We start from the raw sequence: 13,432 nt of genomic DNA on the forward strand, positions 1-13,432 counted from the left end.
AGATCTGATGGTTTTAAAGTGTGTCATTTCCTCTCCTCGTGCTCTCTCTCACTCTCCTGCTCTGCCGCAGTAAGATGTGCTTGTTTACTCTTCACCTTCTGCCATGAGATTGTAAGTTTGCTGAGGCCTCCCAGCCATGCTTCCTGTTAAACCTGTGGAACTGTGAGTCGATTAAACCTCTTTTCTTCTAAATTACCCAGTCTCCAATAGTTCTTTATAGCAGTGGGAAAACAACTAATAAACTATTCACAGTTGTCATCAATATAACATTACCATTCCAGAATGCTCTTGTCCTAGAAGATAAAAGTTACAAATAACTTTATTGTTCATTTAAGAAACTTTCTGGAAGTTGTATTAGGCTGTTTTTGTGTTGCAATAAAGAAATACCTGAGGCTGGGTAATTTACAAACAAAATAATTGGCTCAGGGTTCTGCAGGCTGTACAAGCATCTGCTTCCGGTGAGGGCCTCAGGAATTTTACAATCATAGCAGAAGGTGAAGGGGGAGCAGGTGTCACAGGAGAGTGGAAGGAAGAAGAGGAAATGCCATACTCCTTTAAACAACCAGATCTTGCAAGAACTCACTCACTATTGTGAAGACAACACCAAGCCATTCCTGAGGGATCTGTCCCCATGACCCAAACACTCCCCACCAGTCCCTCCATCTCCAGCATTGGGGATTAATTTCAACATGACATTTGGAGGGAGCAAGCATCCAAACTATATCACGTGTCAACTCTATAATGGAAAGTATTAAAGACAGTTTGTACCCCAAGATCCTCAGAACTACTCACTTCAAAATACCTGTTTTGCTGTGGTTACCAATCCTAAATGATCATATGAAGCCCCTCTCTCAATTGTAACCAAGTCCTCACATTGAAAGATCTGCTTTAAACCAGACCCTAAAATCTCAATAGATATCCCAACTTTTTCCTTTCCCTTCTGAGATGCTACTAGGACTGTCAAGAGACAGTGCCTCTAAAGAGAGACAGTGTCCTCCTTTACCACAGTGAGTTTTCTTATCAACAGATTGTTTTGGTAATATTTTGGATGTTTTTCAGAGCCAGCATTCAACAGTCTTGGGCCCCAATGAGATTCAATCAAAATGGGGACTCCTTAATTCTCAGTTTTGACTTGGACACAGCCATTCCCTTGTGACCCTTAGAGCCTCCCCCTGAGTGCTCTATGACCTAATTCTGGGCTAAGTCACGTATTGGGTTGAACTTTCGTTTCTTTTCATTGTGCTCTTCCAATGTTAACTTTGTTTTCCTTCTAGGAGTAAAAAACCCTTTTTAGGATTATCTGATCATATTTGAAAAAACTGATATCCTTGGTGGAAATTTGCCTTATTAATCAACAACACTAGTATTTGTCTATCTCTGTCTATGATTTAAGTATTGTTCTTTCCTCTTTCTTAAGATATTTAGAAATAATTATTACCAGCCTTTTTACTGCAGAGGCTCAGACTGCTAGTGATAGTGTCTGCAGAGAAAATGTCATAGCAGAGCAAAATACTGCTGGAGCAAGGAGTTGATTAAAATAAAATAAATATGGAATGACAACTTTATCATTCATTCCTCTGTCCTTCTTCCTCCCAGGGGGGAAGGTTTCCTTCTCATGCTGTCCTAAGGGTAGAAAGGTGAAAACTTGAAACCCTTTCCTAAGGGAATGACAGAAAATGGTGAACAATAGTTGCTGGGGGTGGTACTGGGAAATATCTGTGTCTTAGTCTACTCAGGCTTCCGTAACAAAATATCATACTGGGTGGTTTAAATAACAGTACATTATTTCACATGGCTCTGGAGGCTTGGAAGTCCAAGATCAGATTGTCAGCATGGTTGGGTTCTAGTGAGGGCTCTTTTCATGGCTTGCAGATGGCAACCTTCTTGCTATATCCTCAGATGGTGGGCTGGGAGAGGTAAGGAAGATCTCTGGTCTCTTATTACAGGGCAGTAATCCAATAATGAGGACCCCACCCTCATGGCTTTATATAAATGGAGTAAGGGAGATTGAAGAATAAGATGTAGAATTTGTATAAGTTTCAGTGATTCAGAATTAAAATAAGTAATTTTAGATAACAGATGGTTTGCTTAAAATTTATTGAAGATTTTAGGCATTTAGAAATAAGAAAATATTTCTAAAATTGATTGCACACTTTGCTGCCTTCTTAATTAGAGAGAGCCAAACATCTAACCTTTTTTTGATGACTCAAGGTCATCATTGTGCACATTGATGATTATTTTGTAAAGGAATGATACACTCAAGAGCCATCAGAACATACAAGGCTGCTTACTTCTACGTGATTTTTCCTATACTGCTATGATTCTTGTGTTTGTATCCACTCTTAATTGTCTTTCATATTGCAGGCATTCCATACATAATAACTCTTTTCACTTTTATACTATCAATTTATAGTATATTGATTTAAGTAGGTCCTCTCCCTAATAAAATCATGTTGCTTATAGTCTGCTGTGGTCTTGGAACCCATAAAGACAAGCTGTTAGAAGTGTACATAAAATGAGAGTGATTAAGTTCTGATTGGGTAATGTATTAGGGTTCTCTGACTGGGTAGTGTATTAGAGGGATAGAACTAATAGGATATATATATATATATAAAAACATATATATATATAAACTCATATATACAAACTCATATATATACAAACTCATATATATACAAACTAAGTTCACATATATATAAACTCATATATATATAAATTCATATATATAAACATATATTTATGTGTATATATACATATACACACACACACACACACACACACATATATATACACACACTCCTAGGGCACTCATTTATCTACCTATCTGTGATGGTTAATACGGAGTGTCAACTTGATTGGATTGAAGGACACAAAGTATTGATCCTGGGTGTGTCTGTGAGGGTGTTGCCAAAGGAGCTTATCATTTGACTGAATGGGCTGGGAAAGGCAGACCTACCCTTAACCTGGTGGGCACCATCTAATCAGCTACCAGCAAATATAAAGCAGACAGAAAAACATGAAAAGGTGAGACTGGCTTAGCTTCCCAGCCTACATCTTTCTCCCATGCTGGATGCTTCCTGCCCTGGAACATTGGACTCCAGGTTCTTCAGTTTTGAGACCTGGACTGGCTCTCCTTGTTCCTCAAGCTTGCAGACAACCTATTACGGGACCTAGTGATCACATAAGTTAATACTTAATAAACTCCCATATATATGGATCACTTTGGAGCTTCATCACTTATTTTAGTTCTGAATCACTGAAACTTATACAAGTTCTATATCTTTTACATCTAACTCCCATATATATATATATATATAGGAGTTTATATCATATATATATGATATAAATAGGAGATATATATATAATTTATAAACTCCCATATATATGATATATATCTCCTATATCTCCTATATATATCATATATATACTTAAACTCCCCTATATATGATACATATAGGATATATATATATGCTCAATAAATATTAGGGTTTTTTTTTTCTCTTTTCATTTTTTGTTTTTTTTTGAGATGGAGTCTTGCTCTGTCACCCAGGCTGGAGTGCAGTGGCATGATCTCGGCTCACTGCAAACTCCACCTTCCAAGTTCTAGTGATTCTTGTGGCTCGGCCTCCCAAGTAGCTGGGATTACAGGCATGTGGGACCACACCTGGCTAATTTCTGTATTTTTAGTAGAGACAAAGTTTCACCATGTTAGCCAAACTCGTCTCAAACTTCTGACCTCAAATGATTTGCCACCTCAGCCTCCCAAAGTGCTGGGATTACAAGCATGAGCCACTGTGCTCGGCCTAGTTATTTTTTTGGTTATTAACTAGCTGGGTGATTGTGTGTGTGTGTGTGTGTGCGCGCGCGTGCATGCATGTGTCAACTTTCAAATTCTCTGGGCATTAAGAGGTAGGCTAGATAATATACTGTCTAATTTCCTCCCAGCATTATTATTCTGTGACTATGGCAGTGTAGCCTAATATTTACAGAAAGGAGTCATCTGTTTTATAAGCCAAGTGGCTTAGGGGTGCAATCTCAGGATTTGTACCTTGAAAATCCATGTAAATTTGTGCTTTTAGGTTGAGTAAAGATTACAGGAAGTGCAGTATATACTGTTAAACAATATTTTTTGTTTTGGTTATGATAAAATTCTGTGCTAGAATTACTCTGTTATGATTGTTCCTTCTATGTAAAGTGTATGTAAAAGTGGTGAAAATTTAGTCTTCTCAGCTGGGATATGAAAATACATATTATGTTTCTCATTGTTAAACTGAAGCCACACGATTTAGAACATAGAAAAGATAAGTGTAAGTAACACCATGGATTGGACTACTTAAAAATTTTAAATGGTTATAAATAATGGATGGATATATCGTACTTAAGCTTAAGCCAAGAGGGTGCTCACTCAGTAGTTTAAGGCATCAATACTCTTAACAGTATTTATTAGGAATAAAAAAGTTCCTCCCACCCTCTTGCTTTACAATATAACCCATGAAAAATCAAGTGATTCTTTTAAGAGAGATGGAAGCACTTATTAAACATTGTAGTTATGTGCATAACTATTTTGAAGGAAACACAGGGTTTAAAATGATAGGAAATACGTTGATGTGTCATTCCAGGGGCAATCCTGAAGCAAGGATTCAGAGAAGCATGAGTGGAAAGTGATAGAAGGAAAGGGGGTAATTTATTTGCTTCTCCCTCTTCCTGGCTGGTTATGCCTGATTAAGAGGAGCTGGGCATGCTCACAGTAATGAGTAAGCAATGGGGCTATGCCAATTAACATTAAAGCAGTGGTCCTCAACTATTGCTGCATTCACCAATTGAAAAAGGGAAGGATGTTACAGAGATGTTCTGAATCTGGCTTGCACCAGTTCCTGAGAGCAGATTGTTAAATTTTCAGGAATCTTGTGAGTCACTTATTAAACAGTCATTATTAAAAAATAAGATGGGTACAGAAGCTCATGCCTGTAATCTTAGCACTTTGGGAGGCCGAGGCAGGAGTATTGCTTTGATGACAGGAGTTTGAGACCAGCCTGGGCAACATAGTGAGACCCTGTCTCTACAAAAACAAAAATAAAATAAAATAAATTATATTCATATACACTTAAATAAATAATATTAAAACAAAGGCAATACATACTCAAGGCTCATCACTTCTTAATTTTTTACTACATTTTACGTTTACTTTATGCTGTTATTTACATCTACTGTATCTGTAAGTGGTGGAAATACTGCAAAATAGCATGCTACTGCTCATCTCCTTCCAACTCTTCATTCAGTGGCATTATATTGTCAGCTTAAAATTGACCATGGTAGAAGAATTAAAGCCACAGAAATTGGCAAATGCTACAAATCAGGACTTTCTTTTCCTTTTTTTCTGTAGAGCTGGTTGTTAAACATTTACCAGCACACCATTGAATATGAATGAGAGTGGAGTTTTAAATTTGACTGAACTGAGTTTAGAAAAAAGTGCTTATTAGGAATTCAGATATACACAAAATAGAAATAATTTCATTAAGGATACCCATGTACTCTTTCCTCAACTTCAATACTCATTAACATTTTGTCAATCTTGCTTAATCTGTTGCTCCCACCATTTTTTTGAAGTGTTATAAACTGAACTTCAAATATTTTCTAGTTTTTATCTGAAAATACTTAACACACATCTCTAATGCTTTGGCACTTAAAAAAGATATAACCACAATTTCATTATTATACCAAATATATTAACATTACTTTCATGATATTCTTTCATACTAGTCCATATTCAAATGCCCTGATTGTTTCAAAGTGTCTTCTTAGAATTGGTTTGTTTGAATCAGGAGCCAAACATGTGAACTGGTTTTTTAATAACTGAAAGAGGCTAGAAAGTTGTAAGATCTGTCTGTGATGTCATTAAAGAGCAGGAAAGGCAGATTTGACAGAATCTAGTTCAAAGTAAGGATTAGAGAAAAATAAAACTGTTTCATGTTTATGGCCTACTGAGATCAGACTCTTCAATAAGCTGGCTATACAAAGAAGAACACAACATGTTCTATGCCCTAAAAAGTTCACAGTCTAGGGCAGTAGGGCCACTTAACTTTTTTGGGGTCATGGACCCCTTTGAGTGCTGATGAAAACTGCCTGCATGTGCACACCCACACTTGCACACAGAATTTTGCATGCAATTTGAGTTTTGAAACCCATAAAACATCCCAAAGCCAATGCAACCAGAGTTAAGACCTAGGATTTGGAGGAAAAGCAGGTGTGTAAATAATTACCATCCAAAGCAATATTGTCAGAGCCAAACATACACCAAGTGCTATTGGAGCACAGAGCAAGACAGTGGCTAATTTTGCCCAGTAACAGGGAAAATGACATTGAAAATGGTGTTTGACATTTTGCTTAAGAGATTTTCAATCAACGATGGTGACTAGGGCTAGCATGCCAAAGTCGGGTGTGAGAAGAGATGGTGGTAGGAGGTCAAGAGCCACATGAAGAAATTTGGTTTTAATTTGCTCCAATATTTGCAGGGCTTTAAACTGGGCAAGGATATGATCAGATTTTCATATGAGAAAGTTCAATGGAGCAACAGTAAATGGCAAGGAATTTCAGGTAGAGAGACTGGACAGAATGAGGCCTGGCAGCAGCTATTATAATAGTCAAAGTAAAGGATGACAGGGCCTGGACTACAGCATAATCAATGAGGTCAGAGAAGAGGGAAGGATTTTAGGAGGTTTGTAGGAGGTAAAATGGTATGGTGCATTCATGCAGATGGTAAAGGAAATAGAGAAATCCATGAGAGTAAAATTTCCTAGCTTTTAAGGCATGGTAGAGAAGAAATGCCATTTACTAAAAATAAAGGGTATAGGATGCATAGCAGTGGCAAAGGAGAGAAAGGGGACAGAAAAAGGATGTGGGTTTTGGGCATGTTGAGTTTGAGGCATCTATGGAACATACAGGAAGGAATTCCCAGAAGGAGCTAGAAAGTAGAGTCCCTCTAGGAACTGATTTGATACATTAGATGCAGGCCAAGTCTAGTTTGGTGTCATTTAGGGTTTAAAGTCATTTATGGTCAGAGATAGATCACAATTAAATTCAGAATACAGTGAACCTTTAGGAATTCTCTATAGCCAAAGTTTTATCATCCAAAACTTTACTGAAAAAACAACTAGATTCAAAAATTTCTCTCTCTCTCTCTCTGGTCTGATCTCATCTCCTATCTGCAGATCTTTCCATACAAATATGATCATATCTCTTTCCTACTTAAAAACTTTTAATAGCTTCTCATTGCCCCAGGACAAAGCTCAACCTTTCTTTATCCTCTTCCACTTATCATTATTATTGTTTTTCAATGTGGATGTTAATTCTTCCTAGGACTGTTCCTAACCCCTCAGGGCCAGGTCTCAGTGAAGTAGAAAGTATTGTAATCAACTTCTTACTTATTTACATTTATTTCTACTAAGCACCTTATTTCTGGGTGCTAAGCACCTCATCATTTACTGATTTAGAAGATGGTGCTGTGGAGTGGAATTGAAGGCCTACTGTGTGCCAGGCAGTGTAACAGGGGTTGAAGCTACAATGGTGAGAGAATTAAAGTACATATAAGCTCCAAATTACCTTGCTACAATTATATATGTTGTTTTAGAAAGATTGCAATGCTAAACATAGTTTTTAGGCCTACGATGCTCACGCTCCTGACAATTTCTCATGGGTTGACTGTACCATTCTTTGTGACTGTAAAATTGCCTCTGTTCACTCCCAACAAGACTACATCTTTAATTTGTCAGCAATTTGATATTCTTATCAAAGAATGAGAAATGGGTCTCTAAATCAAGCATCTAAGATGAAGGTGAGACAGAAAGCATAGAAACTGGGTGAGAAAAAAAAACAATGTGTAATTTTTACATCGGAAAGGCTGGGCGTGAAATGAGCAAAAGAACAGGCCAATCAAGTTATGTGAAATTCTGTGCTGTGCTGTGTAAACACATCATGAGAAAAGTGCTAATCTAATGCTAGGCATACTATGAAAATCTGTCAGTCCAAAACTATGCTCCATCTTCAAGAGACTGGAGCTTTGCATTTCTTGGAAGCATTGATCAGTGTAAGTGCAAGTCGATCAAGGCTTTTGCATTTGCATTTAAATGTCAATCAATCACAATTTATTAAAAATTTAGGGCAAGAGTGAGAATGGAAAAAAGTGTATAAGTCTGTGCTTATGACAAAGAAGTCAAGTTGAGATCCATTTTGAAATGACTTGAGAATTGCATAATGTGTGAAATGTCAGAGAGCCATCTGGACAACAGACACTGGCGGTGGTAATGATGAGCTGGGGTTGGGGGTGGGACTAATGAACATTTATTGACAAATCTCTGCTTTGCAAGATGAGAAACAAAGTATCTTTCCATGATGTCTGGTCATATAACAGTGCATCCGAGCATTCCATTGATCATTCCACAAATAGATATAGTAATAATCATTATCATTTTAAATGTTTTAGTAATGCCACTTAAAAGATATACTTCTTTTATTGTGGTAACAAATATATAACATAAAATTTATCATTTTAACCATTTTTATATGTGCAGATGTGACATTAAGTACATTTACATTGTTCTGCTGCCATCACCACTATCCATCTTCAGAATTCTTACATCTTCCTGAACTGAAACTTCTCATACTACTACACAATAACTTCCTCATTGCCCATTCCCTCCAGCCCCTGGAAACCACTATTTAACTAGGCATCTCATGTAAACAGAAAAATACAAAATTTGTCCCTTGGTGACTGGCTTATTTCATTCAGCATAATTTCTTCAAGTTTTATTGATATTGTAGCATGTATCAAAACTTCTTTTTGTTAAGGCTGAATACTATTCCACTGTATGTATTTACTACATTTTATTTATCTATTTATTCATCAATAGACATTTGGGTTGCTTCCACCTTTTGGCTGTTGTGAATAATACTGCTAAGAACATGGGTGTACAAATATTTGCTCAAGTCTCTACTCTTGTTTCTTTTGGGTGTATATCTAGTAGTAGAATTGTTGGATCACATGATAATCCTATGTTTAATTTTTTAAGGAACTGCCATGCTGTTTTCCACAGGGGCTACTCTATTTTACATTCCCATCAGCAATGCACAAGGGTTCCAAAAAAGATATTTTAAAAACCGAAAGTTAATAGTAAAAACACTGCAAAATATTGGGAAGGAGAGCTAGGTTACAAAAAGCTAAGTGGAATAAAGTTAACCTGTTTCATTCTCACCTTTTAATTTATCTAAACCAGAAGAGCTTCTCAAGTGATGAGTACTGAATGAGTTTCAGATATGTCCTTCTACAGATCCCCTGTGTTTTGTGGAACGTATGAGTGTGGTATGGAAGGTGGGCTCTGAGGGGATCAGGCAGGGCCTGGGGTTTACAGCTTGCAGCCTGGAGCAGCCTCTCCCATTTACCCAAGGGTGCCTTACAAATACTTTCATTTTCCATATGGGCTAATATATGAAAAAAAGCTTGGAAATGCTGCTCTAAACTATAGGGGCAAAGTTAGGATTAAAATCTGGAAGAAATGCAAAAGCATAAAATATTTATTCAACAGAACAATCTAATGAACGTTTACTCTGTTCTAGGATCTAGGTCTGACTGGGGGTAGCTGGGAGATACTGTGGGGTAAATAAGATAAAGAATTATACTTTCAAAAAGCTTGGTTTCTTGAAGGTGAAGGACAAACAAATAAGCAGTTACAGTACAGCATGGAAAGTAACTCACTGGGGGAAGAGGAACCACAAAGTGTTGTATATAGCCACCAGCCCTCACCCATTCCGATCTTGAGATTGAAAGAGAGAGCTCTCTGAACTCTTCTCATTTTCACTGTTATGAGAAGCCAAATGAAATACCTGTTTCTCATTTTATGGGATGTGGATGTTCAGGGTACCTTAGGCATGTCAGGAAAGAAATAAACTGCCTAGACTGAGTAGAGCTGCTTATTAAAATTTTTAGTAGTGTTTGATGGACAAAGTGTCAGGATTTATAAAAAGCATTTGCATTATAATTGAGAAAAGAATTATGAAGACTCACTCAAGGAAGCCATCCCTGAGAACTTCTCATGTCCGAACTCCAGGCTAAGTTGGGCTCTGGTTCTCCCTGCTCTCAGCACCCTAGGTTTATTTCTTATGGAAGTACTTATTACTCAGTACTGTCATTGTCTGGTTACTTACTGTGTTAGTCTGTTTTGTGCTGTTATAACAGAATACCTGAGACTGTGTAATTTATGTAGAACAGAAATTTATTTTCTCACAGGTCTGGAGCCTGGTAAGTTCAAGATCAAGGCACCAACATTTAGTGTCTGGTGAGGGTCTTCTTGCTGTGTCCTCCCATGGCAGAAAGCAAAAGGGCAAGAAAGCAAGTTAGCTGAACACCTTCTGAAGTCTCTTTTATAAGGGCTTTAATCTATTCATGATGGAGAAGCCCTCACCACCTAAACACCTCCCAAAAGGCCAACTTCCCAACACCATTGCATTGGAAATTAAACTTCCAACACAAGAATTTTGGAGGACATATTCTGACCACAGCACATACCTAAATCTCCCACCTCACTCTGTGTGTTATGGAGACAGGAATTCTACTCAGAAATGTTTCTGGGAATAAGTAAGTGGAGCAATAAGATAGCTGTAAAACAACTGGGACCATTTATATGAAGCAGCCAAGATACCCACAATAACTTGGAGAAACTGCTCTGGAAAAGTAGACATTAAGTCTCCATTGTTGGGGCTTCTGACAGCTGTGGCATGGTGGCATGGTACTACCATAGTTCTTCTACTCTAACACTTTCAAATACCCTTTTAGGTTTTTTCCCTAAATTCTCCCTCTTTCCTTTTTCCCAGATAATCAATAGATGATTAAATGTCTATGTGAATTGCAACTGTCTGAGTTCATTGTGTTATTGTATTTTTTGTTAAATGGGTGTAATTTGAAAACAAGACCTAGAAATACTGCCATACTTTATCTGGAGTCATCTTAGAAGATTATTATTATCAGCATAATTATCTACTTTCCATACAACTTGATTGTTCACATTATATATATTTTTGACTTGAGGTGGAAGGATGACAAAAGGGTCTCATTTAACCTTTTCTGTTTTGAAATAGAAGCAAGATTATTTCTAAAAGTCAATAAAGGATATCCCAGAGGAATTGAGGAAAAATGGGATGAGGACTTCAGTAAAACATACTTTGGTGACAAACATTTTGATATAAAATTTTGTAAAAGCACACACATCCTGATGGGAAGAGGATGAGTAATTTCTTTTTAATTCGGAGCAAGTATTCTAATCTGGCTGAAATTCTGGGAAGTGCTGGAAATCCCCAAAGCAAAGTGCCAGATGCCATTTCTGGATCCTGGATACGTGGGCTTGGTTGCTAAGATGATGATGCCTCCTCCCCTTCACCACATTCAGCTGACGCCTGAGCGACAGGGAGTTGATGTACGCAGAGCACGGATCTAACAATGTCAACTGTGCTGACATCATCCTAGCTGTGCAGGGCTGATGGGAATTCAGAATATCAAACATCATATCAAGGGCAGTGAGCAGGTGTGACTCATTTCCCTGGAGAAGCGGGAGAGAGGAAGGGAGAGGGCAGGATTATCTCACACTGACACACACACAGCCTTTAGACTGAGCTATTTGCGTGGCTTATTTAAAAGCAGCAAAACAATGTTCTGTCTCTCTCTTCATTTTTCTACCGGAAACACTTTATATTCTAGTCCTATGTGTCTCAGCATAGAATCGAGCCTTTCAACATCATAGTGTATTAAAATACACATTATTTAGGATCATTACTTTTTATGTTACATAAACCCAACTATGAGAACAATTCAAACAAATAAATTTTATGTTCTTTATTTTCTCTTCAGGTATCATCTAGTGAACTGTTCAGATGCAACTGAATGGAAAAGGAGCTGAACAAAAGATCCTGATAGAGGTCTGATGAGACTGCTTTGGTATTACCAAATATATACAGCATTTCTGTATTCTAGCAGAGTATATTGCTTGGTACGAGAGAACGGGTGCATGATAAATGCTCAATAATTGCTCCTTGGGTGAATAATACAAAAAGACTGTACATTTGTAAGAATGAGCGTTAATATATAGATTCTTGTGTATTTTATGGAGTTGATTATGTATCAATTGACTTTAAGGGAAAATGGTAATAAGACTGGATACAATAACAATTGTGGTGTTAGTGAAGTTACTGGTTTCACAAGTCTCTTATCCACTGGAACATCTTATTAGAATGATTAGGCTAGGGCAATTAAATCAGAAAGGAGTGTACATCAAAACAGTAAACAAAACAAAACTAAACCCTTCTGCTTCCAAAGGCTTAGTGTTTAATAGCAATGAAAGAGGTACAGTGAACTGACATGGTTGTATTCTCTCCAAAATGACCCCAACGTGTCTTATCACTCTGAGAAGTACTAATTTATCTATGTCTTGTGTCAGCCATAACACAAGGAACAAAAGGACAAAAATTGTTGTTACCCTGTACTCAGTGCTAAAAAGTACCACTTATACTTCCATTTACTCTGTGTGTTTAGTAAAATGGCATATGTATGACAGATTGTGAAGCATATTGGAATCTATATGTATTGGTTTTTATTGGTATAGCTTGAACAGCACAGAAACAGAAAGGTGTGTTTCAGCTCAATCTATAGGATACTACTTGTACAATACAGATGGTGTTGGAGGCAATAGGAGGGAAGAACATGAAAAGAGAGGGGTGACTTCTATAGAATTATATGTGCAATGACATAAAGAACTCCAAGTTCTTGCTATGAGATAATAAGTAAGTTGATAAGAGAGATGAAAGGGTATTAGCATGTTCCTAGAAGGCATCTTAAATTTTGAAGGCAGATGTTGAGATATGTAGAACAAATTTTCATTTCATTTTCTCTGCTTTGAAATTACTTGGTAAGGGATTATTCTTTCTCTCTGTCTCCAATCACAATTCCTAATACAGACAGATTGAGATTCACACAATGTTTAACAGTAATGTTCGATTGACGATAATGGTGATGATGATGATGTTGATGAAAGTGATAATCTGTAGACCCTAGACTAGTGATTCTCAAACTGGCTCTTAGAGTCCTCTAGAATATTTTAGGGGAATATGTATATGTACCTGAGGAGTTGCCGTCATAATAGTCCCTGGATCATGACTGCTATAAAACTCCCCTCATATTTTCTTCTTTCACTTCCAGAAGGACCTGCCCAAAAGTTGTTATTGGTCCCTTTTGAGATGACTTATTTGACATGATGTGCTGCTATAGGACTCTCTAGGAAGAAAGTAGAAAGGATAAAGAGCCATGAACTCATTTTTCTTGAGACAGATTATTACTTCAGTTGAGAGTATGTGGTTAACACTGTTTTATTAACCGATAGAGAGAAAATATCAT

The 13,432-nt window shown here is 37.2% G+C and overlaps 1 long non-coding RNA gene across 2 annotated transcripts in view; it reads left to right on the top strand.

The window, feature by feature from the left end:
• Nucleotides 1-13,432, top strand: part of LOC117979731 (uncharacterized) — a 117,428-nt gene that overhangs the window by 82,497 nt on the left and 21,499 nt on the right. For both annotated transcript variants that reach the window (XR_010111451.1, XR_010111450.1), the window contains exon 4: nt 11,894-11,961. This is a non-coding gene — a long non-coding RNA (uncharacterized LOC117979731). The remainder of the gene's footprint in view (nt 1-11,893; nt 11,962-13,432) is intronic.

Source organism: Pan paniscus, chromosome 2 (assembly GCF_029289425.2).
Source record: "Pan paniscus chromosome 2, NHGRI_mPanPan1-v2.0_pri, whole genome shotgun sequence".
NCBI lineage: Eukaryota > Metazoa > Chordata > Mammalia > Primates > Hominidae > Pan > Pan paniscus.